General features: G+C 46.8%; 1 long non-coding RNA gene across 1 annotated transcript; it reads right to left on the reverse strand.

Annotated features, from left to right (window-relative positions):
- Positions 1–2,754: 2,754 nt before the first annotated feature.
- LOC142020375 (uncharacterized) lies at positions 2,755–5,921 on the reverse strand. Its single transcript, XR_012647378.1, has 3 exons — positions 5,848–5,921; positions 3,921–3,985; positions 2,755–2,912 (listed from the first exon to the last, which is right to left on the reverse strand). It is a non-coding gene; the product is annotated as an uncharacterized LOC142020375 (long non-coding RNA).
- Between the last annotated feature and the right edge of the window lie 258 nt (positions 5,922–6,179).

The following is a 6,179-nucleotide window of genomic DNA, read 5'->3' on the forward strand; positions in this document are numbered from 1 at the left end:
TTTACAGAAGATCTAAAATGTAAGTTGCATTACATCCCAGCTTTCACTTGCTGCATGACCTAACAGCACACTTTTCAGGAGGGTAATATTGTATCCAGCTGAAACTAACGTGGGAGTTCCATGTAAGAAGCACGTGCTCACCTGAAATGGAATCTTGCTAGGATACGAGGGCCAACATCCTGTGTGTATGGGACAGACTGTGATCACTAAAGATCCCAGAAGTGCTTAGTATCGGCATTTATATGTCATCCTAGCGACATACAATACCCTCCCCTCCAGTGGGAAGGAATTCATTACAGAACTGGACTTGGGTCTCACTTAGTTCCTGCCAATCAAGCATCTCGACATTCTTCGGAAACATTCACATGATTTAATGGCCTGAACATTAGAAACAGTCCCACAAACGATGGAAATCGGGACAAATTGCTAAGGATGGATATGACAGACCAGACCAGGCATGGATGAAATTAGGAAGGTTAAATACAAAATGGGTTACATTTAGCAAGAAACATTAAAGGTAATGAGACTTTTCTAGGTATATTTGGCACAAGAGAAATCCAAAGAAATTTGTAGGTCCCTGCTTAGCATGGAAGGAGAGGCAGTAACGGACTACATCAAGGCGGCTGAGGTACCTAAAGCCTATTAATTTCAGTCTTCACTGAAAAGATTCTTTGTCATCATAAAGTTAACACCATAAGTACTAACATCTGGGGGTAGAAACATAAGCCAAAATAGGGAAAGCACTGGTTAAAGCATAGCTAAGTAAGTTAGATGTTTTCAATATGGCAGAGCCTAACTAAATGAATCCTAGGATACTTAAAGAACCAGCTGAAGCAATCTCGGAACTTCCTGCAATTATCTTCAAAAACTCATGGAGCATGGTTGAGACCCTAAAAGATCCCCTATCTAGGGGGAGGGAAGGAGCAGCTCAGCCCCAGCAGCCGCGTCAGGGCCAGGCGATCCCCCTGCTCGTAAATAATTGAATTCACAAATGTTAAAGTAGCAAATGTCACGACCTTACTGTACCTGGGAAGATACTGAACAGATGATTCACCAGTTAATGTATACGCACCTAGAGTTATAAGGAGTAGCCAGTATGATGTGTCAAGTACAAGCTAGGACAAGCCAACCTAATTTCCTTCCTTGACAGGGTTACTTCTTAGTAAATAAAGGCAAAGCAGCAGACTTGATATAGTTTGCCTTCAGTAACGCTCTTGACTCAGTCCAACAGGACAGTCTCTTAAGCAGCTTGGGAAATGTGGTTTAGATTAAATTTAGTATAAGGTGGGTGACAACTGATTGAGAAAGCCACATTCAAAGGCTACATCTATATTAGAAGCATCTGTCTACAGAAGTTACTGTTGGAGGAGAAGTTCTGACAAAACTTCCCATCGGCACACAAAAGTGGATCGGTCTCTTGACCCGTTCTGTCGACAAAAGGGCCCCCCAGAGCACCTACATGACTTTTTTGTGTGTAGATGCTCTGCGAGTTTTGTTGATGAAAGTGTAGACATAGCCAAAGAGTAGCTATCAATGGTTTGCTGTCACACTGGTAGGACATATCTAACGGGGGCCAGCCCTATTCACTCCAGTATCCAAGTTATTAATGAAAACGTTGGTGAGTATGCTGATAAAATTTGTGCCTGACACCAAGTCAGGAGGACTTGCTCGCATTTCAGTGGACCAGTTTAGAATTCAAAATGACTTTGACAAACCAGAGAACAAAGCTGAAGCCAGCAAGAGGAAGGTCTACGAAGACAAGTGCAAAGTACTACACTTAGGAAGGTCAAAACACACCTGTATACAGTAGACCCTCAATTTACGTGAGGGTTGCAGTCCCATGGTCCCTCGCATAACCTGAATTTCACGTAAGTCGGGGGTGCAGCCGTTTTCCCTGATGCACATTCTGCAGCCAGGGAAGCAGCAGCAGCAGCAGCTGGAGCTCCTTTTGAAAGGTACGTCCTCCGGTTGGAGGGGCAGTTGGGGAGGGTGAAGCCTGATGGTGGGCTGGGGCCATAGGAGAGGGGCAGGGGGTTAAGCCTGGGGTGGGTTAGGGCTGTAGGAGGGGCAGGGTGGTGGAGTTGAGCCACGGCTATGCCACCCTGCAGGGGGTTGAGCCGGAGCTGGGCGCAGGAGGGGTGAGCCGGAGTTAGAGGCGGACATGGAGGGGGGACTGAGCCGGAGGGCTGTGAGCCAGGCCACAGGGGGTTTGAACCATGGCCGAGGGTTTGAACTGGGGTGGGAGGATGGGACCCAACCCGCACACAGGTGGTTTGAACCAGGGCAGGGGTTGAACCGGAACCACATGGGGCCGGGGAGGTTGAGCCAGGACTGGGGGGGGTGGGATTTTGAGTTGCACTTAACTCACATTAATGTGAGTTACGTGCAACTCGAAATCACCTGTTTCGAGCGTTTACTGTGTTTAGCTCAAAGATGGAGAATAACTGCTGAGGCAGTAAAACTGCAGATGAGACGTTGGGTGTTAGAGTGGGTCTCAAATCCAATAAGAGTCAACAGTGTGATTCAATTGCAAAAAGCGGGTGCATTTATGGGAGCGTTTTGTGTAAGACTAGGGCCACGCTGGAGTGGTGCATCCCATGCTGGGTGCCTGCTTTAGCAAAGAAGTGGACCAACTGAAGAGGATCGGAAGCAGAACAAAATGATAATATTAAAAAACCTGCCCGAGGAAAGGTTAAAAAAGGGGCGTGTTTAGTCCTGAAAAAAGACGACTTACCTAGTTTTGAAATACGTTGAGGCACGTTATCAAGTGGATGATTATCAAATATTCTCCACGTCCCCTGAAGGTGGAATAGGTTTCCAAGAGCGGTTATGAAGCCATCATTGGAAGTTGTTAAGCTCAGGTTCTACTGGGTGCACTTCTCTCTTCCGGCATCCTCGGGACCTGACCAGAGCTGAACAAAGGAATTTGCCAGCCCACAGGAGGTCAATATTATCTAGCACATTACCTGCACTTTCCACTGCTTACCGCGCCCTTAGAAGACATTTAGGGGTAAATTACAGCTCACTAAACAGCACGGACCCAGGACCAATGGCTGTAAACAAACTTTATGGGGCCATGGGAAACTTGCCAACACCCATGGTAAGTGGTCATCTGGCTAACTAAAACCATGCCGGATTACAGAGGTTCCACCTGTACAAACACCCCTCGGGGATGGTCAAAATAAAGTTGACCCTGCTCCAGTGTGAGGGGTTGGACTAGATGAACTGTCCCCTGCCCTCTCAGCCCTTCCTTTCTCTGACTTTCCCAGCCCCCCTGGGGAGGCAGGTGAATTTAATAATCTTCATTCCGAACAGGGGGAAACTGAGGCTCAGAGGGGGCCCATGAGCTGTCCAAAGCACATCTGTGGGTGTCTCTTGGGTCCCCATTTCTTGCTACAACTCCTGTTGCTTCCAGGAAAAAAGCTATGTCCTTTGCCAGCACTTTCCAGCTGCAGACCACACCGGGAATGAACTCATGAAGCAGAGGGAAGGAATGTTGTATTTTGAGTCAGTTGTACGCTGCTCATCAGTGCAACATGGGAGTTCCTCAAAAGCGCCAATCAATTATCTCCCACGGACTCCCTCGTTGGCCAACAGCATACAGAAGGGAGAATAGCTAGGTGTGGCTAGCCCAGACTGACACAGGAAGCTCTAGAACTGAAGATACCCAACTCCTGGGCATGCGATCTAACTGCTAGATCACAGGTAGGCCTCAGTGGTTCAGGAGCCCAACTAGCAATCAACAGGACCCACAAGAGTCATTGCTGTGTGAACTCATTGTTTCATTTACAATCATCTACCTACCTAGCTCTCCCCACGCACCCCCATCTCTCTCTCTCTCTCTCCCAGCAAAAGGACCAACTAAATATTATCATCAGCTACAAATGGTTAATAACATATTACAGTAAACTCTTTCATACCTGGCAGCCCCAGGGACCGGGAGGTTGCTAGATATTCAAATACTCTGGATAATAGAGAGGTGTATCTAGCAATGCATAACACGAAAGGAAAACAAGATTAGATATTAAGATATTAGATATTAAGAAACAAACAAAACTGTATGCAGGGTACTTTATTTATGAACAACAGTACTGTGCACTGTCAACTTACACTGCATTTGTTGCATTTATTTGTATTTACTTTCCCCGTACTGTACTTCTGGAAAAAGTAACTAAAATTCACTGATGGTTAAAATGCCGGTTATGTGAGAGTTCCAGATGATAGAATGCCGGATGCGAAAGAGTTTATTGTAAAAGCATTCTGATTGCTTAGTAACTCAGCCCAGTTAATGATGAAATTGCACCATGTTTTAATATCCTCTGCTGCAAAGAGCCACAGGCAGTATATTAAAGAACCAGTTCTGGGTCATTATGAGTGTCCCTGCATTAGGTCATCTTGCCTTCCACAATTAGAGCACAAAGGCTGCAGAACTGTGTTAAAGTTGTAGAGAGCAGCACGCCAAGGGACTGTTTAAACCAGACTGGAGAGAGTATTTCACATGGATTAGCCTTTGGCTGCTCCAGCACCTGCCACCTGGACCAGCAAACTGCATGAATTCAAGTCAGCTGGCCAGTCTCTCTGGGAACAAGGGCTTTGCCATTAGATACCAGAAATCTAAGTGACCTTTTCACCCCATCCTTCTTTTGCACATGTTTACCCTCAAAGTCCAGAGCAGTCACCTGGTGAGGCACGTAGGTTAAGAAACAGCCCATGGGAAAGGAAGGTGAAGAATTTACTTGCAAAATAAAACTGATCATTTTAAAGGAATAACGAAAACATGCATCGTAGAAGTTATTGAAAGAAACGCCAGTGGGGATTGTCTGAGCTGGACTGAATTGCATGGAATGCGTTCAGATCCCAGGAGGTGTGTGTTTCCTGTGCAGGGGTCACATAACCAACATATGGTCCCAATCACCCAGCAGCTCTGGGTTTGAGGCAGACAGCAGTCTGTTTTAAAGGAATAGTGTCACCTATTGTTTGAGCCGCATTAAAACTGGTGGAATGCATGGAGAATGGGCTCCCAAGCGAAAAGTATAGCGAGAGATTTATTTCTGATGTGTAGGGATCATAAATAAAAATATTCAGAGAGATCAGGGACGTGATTTTGCCTGCAGCGTGTACCTGAATTGCACCTCCATGTGCATGGACATTTAACACAACAGCAAGTGAAATTTAGATAACTGGCTCTAAATTGCATACCTGAAGCTGCTGGAAAATCTGGCCCCTAATATCACTCAGTCTAATTGATCTGTTTCTTGCATCCCCACCACCATGTGCTCTCCTCTTGCTTTTTGTGAGACCCCTAAATCCCTGTTTTATTGCCTTTCACATGCTCCGCGTAATTGGTTAATGCAAAGCACGACTCCCAGAAGCGAGCTGGCAATTCCCAGACGCCAGCCTGCAAAGCAGAAAGCAATCAAAAGGGAAGCTGTGCTCATCCGAGCCGCCCTCAGGATGTTGCTGTGCTCTCTCTCCTCTCCGGAAGATTGTCCCTAGAGCATCCTGAGCCAAGCTGGCCGTGTCTGAGGACTCTCAAGTTGCTACGAACATCCATGCTTAAACCCCCCGATGTGTCGTGCTGTGAACGGTGGGTATATATTCCAGTAGGACAAATTCCATGCACCCCTTCAGCCTTCCAAATAGGCTTTGAACGGGATGGAACTGGAGTCTATGGCCAGGGTGAATTTTACTCCTTAATCAGACCACAGCCACTCTATTCTGGCCCTGGCATTAAGACCCACAAGGACTTATAACAACAGAAACTGCCTGGAGTTTGTTCTCTGATGCCCTGTATTTAGTTTGAATCAAAACCTTCCCGCAAGCCACCCGCTCTTCCCACAATCCCACCGTGACAATGCAGCACCGCGCTCGTCGAGATAAGTCCATGTCTTCGGCAGTGCCTTGCACAACGGTTCCCCGACCCTGGCTGCTGCCTCTGGGTGCTAAGGGAATAATAAAAAATTACAAAATCAAGACATTTGATTTAGCAGACGATGCCACCGGGTCATGATATCATGACAACAACTAGAGACAGGAGCAAGCCCTGGGTTTGAATCCCATAGCTCAGAGCCAGCACAGAACATCCCCAGTAGGCTCTAGCTCCGACTCTCATGGGCCTGAAGGCAGCGTTCCCTGTAAGTTGAGCTGGTGCCGCCCTGCTAATTAGCTGTGCGCCCACA

The sequence above is a fragment of the Carettochelys insculpta genome, chromosome 13 (genome assembly GCF_033958435.1).
Source record: "Carettochelys insculpta isolate YL-2023 chromosome 13, ASM3395843v1, whole genome shotgun sequence".
NCBI lineage: Eukaryota > Metazoa > Chordata > Testudines > Carettochelyidae > Carettochelys > Carettochelys insculpta.